Below are 18873 nucleotides of genomic sequence, written 5' to 3'. Positions count from 1 at the left end.
GTGTAGCGACGCTCCAGCGATCCCTGCCAGGTCAGGTTGCTGGTGGGATCGCTGGAGCGTCGCTTAGTGTGACATCTCAACAGCGACCTCCTAGCAACTTACCAGCGATCCCTATCAGATTGTATCGTTGTTGGGATCGCTGGTAAGTTGTTTAGTGTGACTGGGCCTTAACACATGTAGAGACTATCTATCTCTTCTAATGAGAATATCAGGCCGTACTAGTTTAGATGCACTGTGACCAGCTTTCAGCCATATTCTCACTTACAAATGCCTTACTAACAATGTGAGCAAAATATTACAAATGCAGGTATGTCTTTTATAAGACTTATAGTAGAGTAATGTTCTTAATTACCATGAGGTTTTTTTAGCTATCCTGTATGCTGTGTAATAGAGACCAGGCTGAGAAAATCTATTATTATATATCCTTGTCTGAATGGTCAAATGTTTATAGGTTATTATGTGTCCTAAACAGTACATATGGCAGCATATCACCCTCATCAAGGTTGCTTATGATTTCTTGTGCTTTTAGTGCAACCTCTTGTTGGCTAAAACTACATAAAAATATATGCTAGACCCTTGTTTTATTTATACAGACATCATTTTCTTACAAAAGTCTTAGATTTGTAGAACTATATATCGCTCCTCAGATAAAGGCAAGAGAGTGAATAATTCTGCAGTGACGACGACCCACACTCCAGTCATTTACCTGCCTGGGCCATGATATTTATGGAGGCGTTCATCAGACGTATGTGCTGTGAAGAATGTTGTTTTATCTCCAAGGTCTCACTGTTTGTCACTTAGCTTTAATGTAACACACATTAATAAATGCTTTTCCGTTGATGAGCTATATCCTTACTGTTTGTGCGTTTCTTTTTGATTTATTAATGTTAGCGTCTCTGTAGCAGATGAAAGTTGTGTTTTAGCAATGGACAAACTGGAGGAGATGTTATTAATGCTGGCACACCATAAAAGAGTTGTGCCAGTCTGTTCTCATGTGTTGCTGCACCAGATTTATCAACACTTGTTAAAGGGGTTTTCCATAACTATGATATTGATGACCTGTCCATTGGTTCCTTTGCTGTGTGACTTCAAGGAAAGGAGCAAACAGTGAAGCAGGACAAGGCTCACTAGCTTAAGGGTATGTGCGCACGTTGCTTTTTACCTGCTTTTTACCTGCTTTTTTGCTGCTTTTTCTTCTGCGCTGTTTAATGCCAAAATGGAAGGTGTTCTTCTATTCAAGCAAAGTCTATGGGAATTTGGGTTTCTTGTTCACACTATGTTGTTCAAAATGCTGCCTTTATTTCCATATTGATTCAAGCAGTGATCTCTCGAGGACAGACTGGCTAGCTAAACATATTTATGGACTTGTATTTGCAAAAGCTGTAAGTAGATATAAGCAGTTTGGGAAGGTGAATTACTGTAAGATTACAGATTCCTTTTAGGATATTCTGAAACTATCGTTACCGATTGATCAGAGTGTATTGGGAAACTCATCATTAATAGAAATATGAGAATAATAGGCATTATGTTTGCAACATACTTTCAGTGGCAGCACTGGCAGCAGGGGAGCTGACAGATCCTATCGTTATGTGATGTTTTTGCCCAGTAATTGTCACAGCTGCCGAGTGTAGCAAGCGTGGTGAGGTGCATTGAGACCTATGTGCGTCTGAAGCACAATAAAACACAAGAAAGGGGCACTGAGGATACAAAAACAACGGGAGGCCCTGAAACTAGTGAGAGGGGTAGTTAGGCAACTCCTAACCTCACCTGCAACTGTCCCTTCTCTCCTCACCAGTCCCTATACAGTCTCCACAACTCTCACCAAACAGGAACCTGGGACCCTATAGTAGCCCTAACTAGTGAGGGGCAGGTGGGGTACACTAAACCTCACCGCTACACTAACAATACACCAGGGAAGAAAAGACAAACAGGGGAAATTTACAAACAAGGATATCGCCTGAGCACGGGAACTTGCCTTGCATAACCTTCGTCAAAGGCGGCCAGGAAACAAATGACTTTGTATCTTTAGCAGGGAATGCTGGGATATACCACTATTTAAACCTGAAGGGCGTGACTACTTACTAAGTGCAGCTGAACACTCAGCAAGGAACTGCTTTGGAAAAGCTGCAATAGCAAAAACTGGCACTGAAAGGGAAGGTGTCGCGTTTTTTATTTTTGTATTAATAGTGATTATGAAATCAAGTATTTTTAATACAAAATTAAACTCACTGTTTAGCTTTTATTTAATTCTAGTTTTACTGAACCACTGGGAGCTGCCACCTTGGATTTGCTGTGAGCAACAACAGTTACTCACCTCCTTTTTGGCAGCCCCTGTGCATTCACTCAGATAGTCGCTCTGCGACCCTATACTTATAATACAGGGCAGCTCCCTGCTGTGATCTGGACGTGCCCCCTGGGCTTTCCAAATAACAGCGGAAGGAGGAGATCAGCACCATCTTTGTGCAGCTTACAGTGTATGCTGGGTGCTGCACTTTAACCCTGTAACCCATTCGGCCTGTGTGAGCCCCTCCCCCCACCGCTGCTGCAACCATCTCCAATGACACCCCCCCGTTCCCCACCCCGCGCCACTACCCTCCTCCCCCGCTCACCTTGCTGCAGCCACTGCAGGCGTACATGCAGATCAGTGCGTGCGTACATGCAGAGCATTGTGTGCGTGCATGCAGATCAGTGCGCGCATGCATGCAGAGCATTGTGTGTGTGCGTTCATGCAGAGAATTGCGTGCATGCATGCAGAGCATTGCATGTGGGCATGCAGATCATTGCGGGCGTGCATGCAGAGCATAGCATGCTTGCATGCCGAGCATTGTGTGAATGCGTGTGTGCATGCATTGCATGCGGGCGTGCGTGTGGCAGAGCATTGCGGGCGGGCGTGTGGCAAAGCATTGTGTCCATGCGTGGGGCAGAGCATTGCGGGTGTGCATGTGGCAGAGCATTGTGTGCATGTATGTCACAGAGAATTGTGTGCGTGCATGCAGAGCATTGCTGGACCGGGGCATGCAGAGCGCTATGTGGGGAGCACTATGCAGCTATCCTTGGTGACACTTTAGACATTTGTGGTCACCATCAAAATGGCTCCTGTGATCCTAAACTTCATCTTCCCTTATCCTTTTGGAAACCCCCACACTGGGAGGGGAGGTGACATCACACACAGGAGAGCAGATCCTGCCCACTTTTACTGCAAATGTAATGTGAGCTAGTTCTACAGTAGCTCTGCAGCAGGATTTCAGCAGCTGCTCCCCCTAGTGTTTAAGAGTGAAGAATATCAAACTTTTTATTTTTTTTTTATATTTTGCTCAATTGAAAACAAATAATATTTAATTAAAACATTAATACTTTACATTTTTTCAGTTATTGAAATTTTTTTTTTTTTTGGACGGCACCTTCCCTTTAATCATTTAACCACTTCAGTGCCAGGAGAAAAGATACCCATTTAAACGAAGAGAGCCAGATGAAAGGCTCCAGTCCAAAGTCTGTCACTAGTCACAACAAGCAGGGAGACGATCGTGATAGTAATGCCCTTAAGACCTCATTTTTTGTATGCTACTCCGACTGAATGTTGGGATCCCTACCCAGCGATTTAGTTCTATGTACTGTTGTATATGTCTTGCTGATTGGCCAGTGACTAGAGTTGAGCGAGTACCTAACTATTCGTACTTGCTATACTCATAACGAATACTGTCTAATACTCCCGTATTCATTCCGAATATCGTGTGCAATGCAAGTCAATGGGGAAAACGCGCAATGTAACGAGTAACCCGAATGCCGTACTTTTCATGCGAGTAGCGATTATTTTGGTATTCGGGTTACTCGTTACATTGCGAGTTTTCCCCCATTGACTTGCATTGCACACGCTATTCGGAAAGAATACGCGAGTATTAGACAGTACTCGTTATAAGTATAGTGAGTACGAATAGTTAGGTACTCGCTCAACTCTACCAGTGACCTGACAAGCGTGCAATACTCTATTTAAATTGCCATGTGACCTCTGTCTGATGCCAGTTATTGCACTGTTGTATTTCTCTAGCTACACTTATTTCTGGTAGACCTCCATTACTCTTGCTATTCCTTATTGGATTTCACCCTTTACTGTTTGACACCTTTTTTGACTAACATATCTGCCTAATAGCCTGGGTCTACACTGTGTGCAGAATTATTAGGCAAATGAGTATTTTGATCACATGATACTTTTTATACATGTTGTCCTACTCCAAGCTGTATAGGCTTGAGAGCAAACTACCAATTAGGTAAATCAGGTGATGTGCATCTCTGTAATGAGGAGGGGTGCGGTGTAATGACGTCAACACCCTATATAAAGTGTGCATAATTATTGGGCAACTTCGTTTCCTTTGGCAAAATGGGTCAGAAGAGAGATTTGACGGGCTCTGAAAAGTCCAAAATTGTGACATGTCTTGCAGAGGGATGCAGCAGTCTTGAAATTGCCAAACGTTTGAAGCGTGATCACCAAACAATCAAGCGTTTCATGGCAAATAGCCAACAGGGTCGCAAGAAGCGTGTTGGGCAGAAAAGGCGCAAAATAACTGCCCATGAATTGAGGAAAATCAAGCGTGAAGCTGCCAAGATGCCATTTGCCACCAGTTTGGCCATATTTCAAAGCTGCAACGTTACTGGAGTATCAAAAAGCACAAGGTGTGCCATACTCAGTGACATGGCCAAGGTAAGGAAGGCTGAAAAACGACCACCTTTGAACAAGAAACATAAGATAAAACGTCAAGACTGGGCCAAGAAATATCTTAAGACTGATTTTTCAAAGGTTTTATGGACTGATGAAATGAGTGACTCTTGATGGGCCAGAGGCTGGATCAGACGCCAGCAAGGTGGAGGTGAGGTACTGGTATGGGCTGGTATCATCAAAGATGAACTTGTGGGACCTTTTCGGGTTGAGGATGGAGTGAAGCTCAACTCCCAGACCTACTGCCAGTTTCTGGAAGACAACTTCTTCAAGCAGTGGTACAGGAAGAAGTCGGTATCGTTCAAGAAAAACATGATTTTCGTGCAGGACAATGCTCCATCACATGCATCCAAGTATTCCACAGCGTGGCTGGCCAGTAAAGGTCTAAAAGATGAAAAAATAATGACATGGCCCCCTTGTTCACCTGATTTGAACCCCACAGAGAACCTGTGGTCCCTCATAAAATGTGAGATCTAATGGGAGGGAAGACAGTACACCTCTTGGAACAGTGTCTGGGAGGCTGTGGTGGCTCCTACACGCATTGCTGATCGAAAACAGATCAAGCAACTGACAGAATCTATGGATGGTAGGCTGTTGAGTGTCATCAGAATGAAAGGTGGCTATATTGGTCACTAACTTTTGGGGGTTTTGTTTTTGCATGTCAGAAATGTTTACGTCTAAATTTTGTGCAGTTATATTGGTTTACCTGGTGAAAATAAACAAGGGAGATGGGAATATATTTGTTTTTTATTAAGTTGCCTAATAATTCTGCACAGTAATAGTTACCTGCACAAACGGATATCCTCCTAAGATAGCCAAATCTAAACAAAACCCACTCCAACTTCCAAAAATATTAAGCTTGATATTTATGAGTCTTTTGGGTTGATTGAGAACATAGTTGTTGATCAATAATAAAAAATATCCTCTAAAATACAACTTGCCTAATAATTCTGCACACGGTGTAGAGACTTGCTTTTTTCTGAATACATTTTTGATGTCATGGTTACCATTTCTTTGTTCCAGACCTGGCTTGCTGACCATTCCATTCTCTTTCCATTATTCAGCACCCACTCTGTGGACACAAGCTAGAGATTTGTAGAGTAAAGGTCAGATCCTTCTATGGGTGTGAAAGGGTAAACATCAGAGCAAGTTTTTGTTTTTTTTTAAAAGGTTGACAGATCCTCTAAGCGTTATGTTTACATGTTGTCGCAATGTGACTGTGGGATAGCGAGGGATATGGGCTCCTATGCTGTTCCTCACGCTAGGGGTCCCTAGGCTATCCCTAACCTCAAGGTTACCCCTAATGGTGGAGATGCCTGAGTCTCATGCCTGGTTATTCCCCTCGTCAAAACTAATCTGATTCCCCCCTCCCACCAGAGAAGGAAAGTATTGGAGTGAGATGGAAATGCAGCTAAAGACCAACAGGGGAAAACCAAAACTCTGACAAACTGCAAACTCACAGGAACAAACGATGAGAGACTTAGGAGAAAAAGAGCAGGAATGTAGCAACAAAAGTCAACAAGAGTTAACTCCACAACTGCGCACAGCAACAAGTACACAGCAACAGTTAGTCTGAATCACAACACCTCATCATACCAGTTTAGATAAACTATAGCTGGCATAGAAGGAAGGATCTATCCAGCATATATAGGAGGGGAGTAGATGTGCTTGGCTACCCCCACAACATGTGATCAAAGGAGACTAACTAGCAGAAATTAACAATTGCTAGCCTGCCTATGAACTACTAATCTGTTGGTTGACTCCCGAATATACCTGCGCTGATCACAGACATCAGAGAAGTTATCAGGTGGAGCGTCAGAATCTGTAGTCTGAACAGATCCCTATGCTGCCATGACAGTCGTCGATGTTTGTCATAGACCTCCATGTGACACGTTTTTCAGAAGTAAATCCAGTACTGCTGAGCTCAGTTGACTCTTGTAAAGCATCTTCGTGTTCCAGTTAACTTAATCCCCACCTATTTGCCTAGATTTTCATGAACATATCGGTACATCTAGGTGATCGTGCAGGCACAAGAGCTGTATTTGGTGTAATCACCATGTTAGCTCAGCTTAACTGATGGTCAAGCTTCTGCAGCAACAGTCACTAACCCTCTAGATGCCGCAGTCAATATTGACTGCAGTATTTAGAGGGTTTTGGAGGGAGGGGCTCCCTTCTTCACCTCATTGACCTTACCTCAGCGTGATAACGAGGTTCTGATTGTTGTCATGGCAACTGGAAAGAATGACTTTCAGACTTGCTACATATGGTGTTCTATTATCATTTCCCATGAGCAGACTCTATGAGGCTTCCTGTCAGTGTATCTATTGCAGGGTATTAAACCACCGATCAGAGTATTCAATTTTCAATTCCCATAAAGGGACTAGGTAAAAAAAATAAAATATATATATACTGCAAGCTAAAGAACAAAAAAGTACATAGAAAATGTTTTTGCAATAGAAATGCATTTTTTAGTGTAAAAATAAAAAAGTACACACATTTGATATTGCCACATCCAGAATAGCCGATGGTATAAAATTATAAAACGGTCATGCTATTTAACTCCTATCATGAACACCTTAAAGAAATTAAAAAAAAAGTAAAAAAAATGTTTTTCCATCATTATGCAGCACAAAAAGTGGAATAAAGTGGAATCAAAAAATTGCATGTAAAAAAGCCAGTATCATTGAACATGTCATTATTTCCTGCAAAAAAACAGCTCTCAGGCTATAGTGAGCAGCAAAAGTTTAAAAAATGCTTCATAAATCTGGTATTGCTGTAATCATATGGTATAACAATAAAGTTGTCTTACCACTTTTAGGCATTAAAAATATTGAGTAAATAAAAACTATTTGTAAATTGCTATTTTTTTTTTCATTCTTGCCAAAAATCAAAATAGAACGCAATCAAATGCTATGGCATAAAAACAAGCCTTCACAGGCAAAATGTGGCTATGTATTAAAGAAAAAAACAACATTTTTTGTTGTAAGAAAAAAAACATAAGCAGTCCAAACTGACTCCGTCTGCTTCATTACAGTGAATGGTTATGTCAGGGGTTCCATCTGAATTATGTATTTTGTTAATTTAGATGGACACCCTGACGTAAGCTTTCACAGTAGAGCAAAAGATAAATGTGAACTGAGCCTTAAAAGTGATCCAAAATATTATGTACCACAAAATAGTACAAATAAAAACATCAACTCAACCCATAAAAAAACAAGCCTGCATTCAGATCGAATAACTGTCAATGGAAATATAAAGAGCTTCCATGTTAGGGCCGTTTCACACATCCGGCACTTCGCCGGATTGCCGCATTCGGCAAACTCCAGTACAGTGTTAATACTGTACAATGGCATCGCGGCAAGCTCCGGTCACATGCTGCGGTCACATGATAGCATGTGATCGGAGGTTGCCGCAATGCCATTGTACTGTATACACTGTACTGGAGTGTGCCGAAGTGTCAAAAGTTTGGACACACCTGTTCATACAATGGTTTTCCTTGTTCTTATTAGAATGGTCGCATGATAGATTCAGACTGAAGAGAGCAATACCACAAAAGGACACCTATGGAAACAAGGAGTAAAGAAACACATGTTAAACAAACCAGGAGATACAGTGCCTTGCGAAAATATTTGGCTCCCTTGATTTTTCAGCCTTTTGCCACATTTCAGGCTTCAAACATAAAGATACAAATTTAAATTTCATGGTGAAGAATCAACAACAAGTGGGACACAATTGTGAAGTTGAATTAAATTTATTGCTTATTTTAAACTTTTTTAAAAAATATAAAACTGAAAATTGGGGTGTGCAATATTATTCGTCCCCTTTACTTTCAGTGCAGGAAACTCACTCCAGAAGTTCATTGAGGATCTCTGAATGATCCAATGTTGTCCTAAATGACTGATGATGATAAATATAATCCACCTGTGTGTCATCAAGTCTCCGTATAAATGCACCTGCTCTGTGATAGTTTCAGTGTTCTGTTTAAAGCACAGAGAGCATCATGAAGACCAAGGAACACAATAACTGAAAAGTGGGGCGTGCAATATTATTCGTCCCTTATAAGTGAATACTTTGTAGCGCCACCTTTTGCTGCAATTAAAGCTGCAAGTCGCTTGGGGTATGTGTCTATCAGTTTTGCACATCGAGAGACTGAAATTCTTGCCATTCTTCTTTTGCAAATGTCGCGGGCGGAGAGGACGCGCTCGCCACGCTCAGGTCTGGGGCTTCTGCTGCTGCTGCTCGGTGGCTCGAGCGGTGGACCGGACCCGGGGACTCCAACAGCGCTCCTCACCCGTGAGTGAAAGGGGGGTGGTTTGGTTAGGGAGATTGTTCGTGACGCCACCCACGGGTCGTGGTGATAATGGCACCACCGCTGCTGGTAACGGGGATCCGGGGAGAGATGATAGGGTGCAGCTGAGATGTTGTCCCCTCCATGGGTAGGGGGGTTTGGCGTTCCCGGGGCCCGGTTGTGGTGACGGGGAGGCTGCATGGCTGGGGTGCAGGGACTGCGGGGCGCGGTGCCGGACGGCACTGGTGTACTCACTCAGACAATCACTGACAGAGTCTCTGGTAAACCAAAACGGCCGGATGGACGGGTCCCGTAGCCGGCTGCAGTGTTGTTGTTGTGCTCTCCCCGGACGGCTGATGGTGGTTGTCTTTCCCTGCACCTTTGAAAATGTTCTTGACTCCTGTGGTTGCCCACCAACCAGTAGTCCGCTCCCCGGCGTATAGGTGCCGTAGGAGCCCGTTTTGCCCGCAGGCGCAAATGCACAAATTTGGCCTTTATGGAAGAGTGGCAAGGAGAAAGCCATTTCTCAAAGATATCCATAAAAAGTGTTGTTTAAAGTTTGCCACAAGCCACCTGGGAGACACACCAAACATGTGGAAGAAAGTGCTCTGGTCAGATGAAACCAAAATCAAACTATTTGGGCACAATGCCAAATGATATGTTTGCCGTAAAAGCAACACAGCTCATCACCCTGAACACACTATCCCCACTGTCAAACATGGTGGGTGGCAGCATCATGGTTTGGGCCTGCTTTTCTTCAGCAGGGACAGGGAAGGTGGTTAAAATTGATGGGAAGATGGATGGAGCCAAATACAGGACCATTCTTGAAGAAAACCTGTTGGAGTCTGCAAAAGACCCGAGACTTGGACGGAGATTTGTCTTCCAACAAGATAATGATCCAAAACATAAAGCAAAATCTACAATGGAATGGTTCACAAATAAACGTATCCAGGTGTTAGAATGGGCAAGTCAAAGTCCAGACCTGAATCCAATCGAGAATCTGTGGAAAGAGCTGAAAACTGCTGTTCACAAATGCTCTCCATCCAACCTCACTCATCTCAAGCTGTTTGTGTGATGCCCTGGACTAGCCAGGTAGTCACAAACATATCAACATACACACCCCCACCCTAGGCAGTTACAGCAGCCAAACCAAAAACCCTTGTTGCCTCCCTCCAGGGTCTGATGCCCACACCAGGTGGGGCGGAGCCAGGCGGTTGGCCCCACCCACCGAGGAGTTCACAGGCCTGGAGGCGGGAAAAGTGTCAGATCAGTTTTGGAGGTGAAAGTGAGAGGAGTGAACACTTGGGTGTCTGGGTTGGAGCCCAGACACTAACAGCAAGGTTGGCAGACGGTGCTGGCCGTCTGCAGGAGTTAGTGGAACTCCGCAGAGCCGTAAGGATCGGGGTCGGGCGTCGGCCCGCCGGTACCGGACCGGGGAACGGAGTGAAGCTAAGCACACAGGCAGGGCCATCGGACCCCGACCAGACTTGGAGCCGCCGTCAATAGTCAAATCCGAATGTGACAGGACCCCAGGGGTTTCCCAACTACTAAGTCCCGATTGAAGGCAACCGTCCACCCAGGGAGGATATACAACCACCGCCACAGGCTAGAGATCCAAGGGCCAGCGCCTGCGGGCAAAACGGGCTCCTACGGCACCTATACGCCGGGGAGCGGACTACCGGTGGGCAACCACAGGAGTCAAGAACATTTTCAAAGGTGCAGGGAAAGACAGCCACCATGAGCCGTCCGGGGAGAGCACAACAACAACACTGCAGCCGGCTGCGGGACCCGTCCATCCGGCCGTTTTGGTTTACCAGAGACTCTGTCAGTGATTGTCTGAGTGAGTACACCAGTGCCGTCCGGCACCGCGCCGCGCAGTCCCTGCACCCCAGCCATCCAGCCTCCCCGTCACCACCACCGGGCCCCGGGAACACCAAACCCCCCTACCCACGGAGGGGACATCAATTCAGCTGCACCCTACCATCTCTCCCGGGATCCCCGTTACCAGCAGCGGTGGTGCCATTATCACCACGACCTGTGAGTGGCATCACGAACAATCTCCCTAACCAAACCACCCCCCTTTCACTCACGGGTGAGGAGCGCTGCTCAAGTCCCCGGGTCCGGTCCACCGCTCGAGCCACCGAGCAGCAGCAGCAGAAGCCCCGGACCCGAGAGTGGCGAGCGCGTCCTCTCCGCCCGCGACATTTGCAAAAGAAGAATGGGCAAGAATTTCAGTCTCTCGATGTGCAAAACTGATAGACACATACCCCAAGCGACTTGCAGCTTTAATTGCAGCAAAAGGTGGCGCTACAAAGTATTCACTTAAAAGGGACGAATAATATTGCACGCCCCACTTTTCAGTTATTGTGTTCCTTGGTCTTCATGATGCTCTCTGTGCTTTAAACAGAACACTGAGACTATCACAGAGCAGGTGCAGTTATATGGAGACTAGATTACACACAGGTGGCTTATATTTATCATCATCAGTCATTTAGGACAACATTGCATCATTCAGAGATCCTCAATGAACTTCTGGAGTGAGTTTGCTGCACTGAAAGTAAAGGGGACGAATAATATTGCACACCCCAATTTTCAGTTTTATATTTTTTAAAAAAGTTTAAAATAAGCAATAAATTTCGTTCAACTTCACAATTGTGTCCCACTTGTTGTTGATTCTTCACCATAAAAATTTAATTTTTATCTTTATGTTTGAAGCCTGAAATGTGTGAGAAGGTTGAAAAAATCAAGGGAGCCGAATACTTTCGCAAGGAACTTTATGTCACACCTTAGATTCCTCAAAATACTTTCGTTATCTGATGACAGTTTTACACACCCTTGATATTCTCTCAAGCAGCTTCATCAGGGAATCATCTGGATTGACTTTCTTACAGTTTTGAAGGAATTCCAAGAGATGCTGGCTGCTTTGCCTTCACTCTGCAGCCAACAAGTGCTCAGCAACTCTGGGAATTCGACTCATCCCAAACCACCTCAAATGAGGTTAGTTGATTGTGAAAGCCATGTTATCGAAATGTTACAACTGAACCTTAACACTCTGACGGGGATGGACAAACGAGAGGAGATGGAAAACCAGAAATCCACTCATCCCAAAATAGGCTAATACTTGCCTTAGACCTGAGCCTGATTTGTCCCTGCCTGACAGAAGAGGTTGGCAATCTAAAGGGTGCTTTACACGCTGCGACATTGCTAGCGATTGCTAGCGATTGCTAGCGATGTCGCGAGCATTAGCATCCGCCCCTTCATTGGTGCGATATGTGGTGATCGCTACCGTAGCGAACATTATCGCTACGGCAGCATCACAATGCACATACCTGTTCTGCGACATCGCTGTGCCCACCGAACAATCTCTCCTTCAAGGGGGAGGTGCGTTTGAAGTCACAAAATGGCCGTCAAATAGCAGAGGAGAGGAGGAGATGAGCAGCCGGAACATGCCGCCCACCTCCTTGCCGGTGGATGGAGGTAAGGAGATGATCGTCGCTCCAGCGTTGTTACACATAGCGATGTGTGATGCTACAGGAACGAGGAACAACCTCGCTACGTACGAGACAACTATTTTTGGTAAATGAACGACCTCTCATATACCAACGATTTTTGTCTCTTTTGTGATCATTTAAGGTCGCTCCTTCCTGTCACACGCTGCGATGTCGCTATCTGCGCCGGATGTGCATCACAAACACCGTGACCCCGACGATATATAGTTAGCGATGTCGCAGCGTGTAAATGGCCTTTGAGATCTTTTAATGGTGCCCCCACTCGTCGATGGCTACTCCTGAGTGTCCTTAAGCTTAAGCTATGAACCAAGTTAACACAAAAATAACAATTAACATAAGTGAACTGCTCTAAATATAATTGGTGGTGGAAGGTTGAACTAGATAGACATAGATCTTTTTTCAACCTATGTAACGAAGAGGGGGAGACACAGGGCTAGGAATGTGCAAACACAATAGTACAGAAATGATGGGATAAAGGAAACCAAAAAGAATACCAGAATATGTGGAAACCCTTCCAAACCAAAATTAAACATAATAGTAAATAATTAGGAAGGGTTTCACACAAATAAACTGCATTGAATAATAATGTTTCAGTTTGAAAACCTTAAAGGTAAGGTGTTGCGTTTTTTTATTTTTGTATTAATAATAGTGATTATGAAATCAAGTATTTTAACTACAAAATTAAATTCACTGTTTATTTAGTTTTTATTTAATTCTAGTTTTACTGAAACACAGGGGGCTGCCATCTTGGATTTGCTGTGTGTAACGATAGTTACCTCAAATACGGCAGCCCTTGTGCATAGAAGACAGTTGTCGCTCTCCTACCCTATCTCCTGCACTATGTCTGCTTCCTGCTGTGACCTGGACAAGCCCCCTGGGCTGTCCAGATCACAGCAGAGAGAAGAGATCACTGCCATCTTTGTGGAGCTCACAGCGTATGGTGTGTGCTGAACTTTCCCACTGTTACCTGCTCAGGATATGTGAGTACTGGCACCGAGCTGCTGCCGCTAGCCTCCAGCCACCGCCGCTGCTGCTAGCCTCTCCCCTCGCCACTGCCCCTCCGCTACCACTCTCCCCTCCCCCTACTGCCGCTACCCTCTCCCCCCGTCATTATGAAGAGTCATTCTGATGGACTGGAGTCGCCATGCTTGACAATGACAGCCAATGGCTACCATGTAATGCTACTTTTCTTCTGCAGGAGAAAATTTTGGCCTCAGTTCCCCCTTGCAACACACGCTGTACTCGGGGTCTAATGTGAGGATTGTGGATGCTGAAGTACAACATGTCAGATTCTTCTCTTCCTGAGGAGAGAAGCATTTTCAGGGTTTCTGGCAGCATCCTATGTCCTTTTCTCTCTACATATTTCCAGGGGCGTTTGGCCTACAGTTATTTTACTTGAGCTGTCAGCAATATCCATTCATGTGCAGAAAAATCATTTTATTCTTGTTACTATATTTAATGGCTGTCAATAAATCTACTGACCATTGGGAGCCATAATAAGGTTTATAGCCATTCTAATTATCTGCAAGTAGAATGACTCACGTATCTTTGTCTCTGCTGGATATCAGACTAAACATTCTGTCCCTTCAAGGACCTAGCCGAGAAATATTTCTTCTAGTCATAACATAACCTTATTAGAGTTAGCAACATTCATCCTATAAGGTCATCAGTCTTCTGTGCTTAGGCTAGAGATATGCGCTGGTTCAGTCTTTATCTGGAGGTTAATGTTTCCTTATTTAAGTATTACTATCAAGGTTTTCGACAAGGTTACTAGAAGGAGAGGATGGGACATTCAACAGGAAGCCTGAGAACGTGGACTTGCAGGAATTTCTGGTATACATGGAATCGATGGTCTAGGCAAGAAATGAAAATCAAATTTTCATACACTAGTATCTCTAAGAGGAGCTGCATGTCAGTATTTGAAGTTGAGCCTGGTATATTTCAATAGGAAGTTGTGTCAGAAATCACAAAAAATACAGTGAAAGGTATCACCAATTAAGTATTGCTTAATGTCTTACTTCCAAAACCTGTTCTCACTTTTTTGAGAAAGCCCCAATTTTCAAATCTGAAATATATCATTTTATGTGGTAATAACTTTGGAATGCTTCTTCCAATCACAGTGATTTTGATCTGTGGTCAGCAGGGTAGATCAAAGTGCGCCTGTACAGGACCGCAATGCCAGCCAGTGTGCATGATGTAGGACAAGTCATCCATCGTAGGCTGGATAGAAGGAGGGCGGAGATCGCAGCAGAGAGGAGGCACCGAACCAGAGAGCAGGGACACCCATCAGACCAGACTGCCTCCTAGGTGAGTATTATATAGTGTTTTTTACGTTCTACAGAGCGGCCTGGGCGCTTATATACAGTATTCTAGAATGCTGTATATTAGGGTTCACTGGTGGTGGCCGCAGCTTATAGTCGCCAAATCTGGAAACACCCTGGGAGGGGGAAGTTGGAGGATATTTATAAGCAACCTACCAATTTTTTAGTAATATTTAATTTTGGCTAAACTTTTGTCCCCTGGTATTAGAAACAGCGCTCGCAGAGAGACAACTCTGGGTAACCTTCTGCCACTTAGTCTTTTTCCTAACCATGAGGGAAATGTCTGTGAATGGATGGTTTAAATGTGGCATATTTAAATGTGGTCTTTGTTAATTTGTTAAAAAATATACACTTTCTTTTCCAATGAAACAAGAGAGTCCTTAACCCCTTAACGTCCTTCTGCGCGCCGGTTGTTCATTGTTCCCGAGGCAGCACACATCGCTCCACGTGACACCCCCCGGGAATGATGAACTGCAGTTTACCTGTGTCCCGCCGGCAATGCGGAAGGAAGAAGGTGGGCGGGATGTTTACGTCCCGCTCATCTCCGCCCCTCCGCTTCTATTGGCTGGCCGCTGTGTGACGTCACTGTGACGCCGAACGTCCCTCCCCCTTCAGGAAGTGGATGTTCGCCATTCACAGCGAGGTCGTTTGGAAGGTAAGTATGTGTGACAGGGGGTTACAACATTGTGCGACACGGGCAACAAATTGCCCGTGCCGCACAAACGATGGGGGGCGGGTGCTATTGCAAATGCGATCACACAATTAATAGCAGTGTGTAAAGCAGGCTTAATATGCACAGTCAGTGAGACAGTGTCAGGTCTCATGTACTGCAATGCAATAGTACTTAAAATGCATGAGACCAGCGATCAAAGTGGAAAATATGTCCCACAGTGAGACTAGGTGAAAAAGTAAGAAAAAAAAAGTGAAGTAAAATATGAATGGAGAAATTTCACAATAAATTGTGTGGTCCAGATTCACCTTTTAACTCTTGTGTAACTGACAAATTTGCATCTAGTAAAAAAAAAAAATACATTTTGCCAGTAAAATGTTATATTTCCATGTCCTAATGTTATAAAGTTCTGTGGGTTCAAAATTCTCAGCACACTCCTATATGAATTCCTTAAACAGTGATGTTTCCAATATAGGGCCACTTGTGGGGGATTTTGTGGATCTGGAACCTCAGGGGTCAGCTAATGGAGCCCACAATTTATAAAAGAATCTGCATTCACATTCAAAAAACCAAGTAGCACTCAGGCAGTAGTGTACACCCACATATGGAATACTGCCATGTTCAGTAAAAATTACATAACAAATTGTCCTGTTTATGTTATCTTATTACACCTTGTGTGAATTAAAACTTTGAGGCTAAAGCAACATTTTAATGGAAAAACCCGACGTTTTTCGCTTTCACAGCTCAATGAAATAAAATATTGTGTAATTTGTGGGTTAAAAAGTACAAATGGGTGTTTATGGATTTTTGGCACCTCATGGGTTCTGTAAATGCATCCAGTGTCCAAAATTGGCCTTCTGAAAATTAAATAATGCTGTTTAGTTTCCGAGTTTTGCTATGTAGCCAAACATTAGGTTTTGAACAGACAGCTAAAAATTAAGAGACCACTTCAAAATTTTCAGTTTTTCTGATTTTTCTCTTTATACAAAATGTAAATTGTTCTTTTATTCTATAAACTACTGATAACATGTCTCCGAATTTCCAAGTAAAAAAATGTTGTATTTATTTTCTGAAAATGAGAAATGGTCAAAAAAAAACAGTCCTCAGAGTTGGGAAACATTGCCTGAGCAGAAGCAAGCAACTGTTTTTCCAGGATAACCTTGTATGCGGCTTGATTCATACATTCTTCGCAAAGTTTAATCTGTCCAAATCCAGCCTTGCTGAAGCATCCCCAGATCATCAATGATCCTCCACCAAATTTCACCGTGGGTGCAAGACACTGTGATTTGTACGCCTCTACAGGTCTAACCATTAGACAACCAGGTGTTTGGCGAAGCTGAAAATTAGGTAAAGAAAATTCAACAAACATCTTTGTGAAGGACTGGTTTTTCCAGCAGGACAATGCGCCATGCCACACAGCTAGGTCAATCAATGTGTGGATGAAGGACCACTGCATCAAAACCCTGTCATGGCCAGCCCAATCTCCAGCCCTGAACCACAATGAAATCCTCTGGAATGTAATCAAGAGGAAGATGGATAGTCACAAGCCATCAAACAAAGATCTGCTTCCATTTTTGGGCCAGGAGTGGCATAAGTTCACCCAAAAGCAGTGTGAAAGACTGATGGAAAGCATGCCAAGACGCATGAAAACTGTGATTCAAAAACATTGTTATTCCACAAAATATTGGTTTCTGAACTCTTCCTGAGTTAAAACATTAGTATTGTTGTTTCTAAATGATTATGAACTTGTTTTCTTTGCATTATTTGAGGTCTGAAAGCAATGCATTTTTTTGTTATTTTGACCATTTCTCATTTTCAGAAAATAAATACATTTTCTGCTTGGAAAGTCGGAAACATGTTGTCAGTAGTTTATAGAATAAAAGAACAATTTACATTTTACTCAAAAATATACATACAAAAGAGAAAAATCAGAAAAACTGAAAATTTGAAAGTTGTCTCTTAATTTTTGTCAGAACTTTATACGGGGTATCATTATTTTCGGCAGATATAGGATACCAAATTATTGAGTCTGTTTTCTTCTACTATGTATTGTCAAAATTACAAATTTAGCGCTAAAAAACATTTTAGCTTAAAAAAAGTAACTACCATGTTTTTCGTTTTATAATACGCACTGGATAATAAGATTCACCCCAAATTCAGAGCAAAAAATGTGGGAAAAAAAAGAGGTCCATGTTGTAATCTGGTGGTGTCTCACCGGAGGGGGCAGTAGCAGTGGTGGAGGAGTCACAGGAGGCAGGGGTGGTGGGTGTCCCAGAAACTGTAGGCTGTCTGGTGAAGCGGCAGAGGCTAGAGCTACGGCGGAGGCTCGGATTGCAGTGAAGGCTCGGGCTGCTGTGCTGAGGTAGCTGCTGCGGTGGCTGCGGGTGGTGAGGGCTTCAAAGAAATGGCAAACTGAGATCTTATCTGTGCAAGTGCCACCTCTGGGCACCATTTTCCTGATGTCCGCTGGAGGGAGATCAATTGGCTGGAGGCAGGGCCTGTGCAGATGAGAGCTTAAGCCGAGAGCTCCATCTGCACACGCGCCAACTCTGGGCGGCATTATTTGAAGTCCTCACCACCCGATCCGCAGCGCCAGTCCAGCCGCTGGAGACCCCGCACAGCAGCCCCAGCCAGCGGAGACCCTACGCAGACCCCGCACAGCCGCTGCAGCCGCTGCAGCCGCCGGAGATGCCGCACAGCCACTGCAGACACCACACAGCTGCCCCAGCAGCAGCTTCCTGAGACCCCGCACAGCGGCTGCAGGCACCGCACAGCCTCCCCAGCACCATCCACCACAGTCCCTTCACCATCCACTGCAGACCTGGCAACATCTGCTGCAGACACCACACCATCCACCGCAGACACCGCACTAGCCGCCGCTGACCCCGCACCAGCCGCCGCTGACCCCGCACCAGCCGCCGCAGACCCTGCAGCAGCCACAGCATTCCCCCGGCCTCTTGCAACCACTCTCCACCACCCCAGTAAGCTACATTCACAAATTTTTGGGAGGAAAAGTTCGTCTTATAATCCGAAAAATACGGTATGTTTATCACATCCACATTTTAAAAACGTTCTGTGAAGTACTTATGTGTTCAAAATGCTCAACACACCCCTACATGAATTCCCTGATGAGTCTAGTTTGAAAAATGGGGTCAGTTGTGTTTCTGATGTTTTGGTACCTCAGGGGTCGTGCAAGTCCGACATGGAATTTCATCCAAATTTGTGTTCCAAAATTCAAATAGTTCTGCCGCTGCATAGAATCACAGAATGCTAGAATTGGAAGGGACCTCCTGGGTCATCTGATCCATCCCCCGCTCAAAGCAAGATTCACCAAGTCATTTCTCACAGATGCCTGTCCAGTTTCTTTTTGAAGC

This window comes from Anomaloglossus baeobatrachus, chromosome 4, assembly GCF_048569485.1.
Source record: "Anomaloglossus baeobatrachus isolate aAnoBae1 chromosome 4, aAnoBae1.hap1, whole genome shotgun sequence".
NCBI classification, from domain to species: domain Eukaryota; kingdom Metazoa; phylum Chordata; class Amphibia; order Anura; family Aromobatidae; genus Anomaloglossus; species Anomaloglossus baeobatrachus.
The sequence above is the reverse complement of the archived record's forward strand: the minus strand, read 5'-3'. Positions refer to the sequence as shown.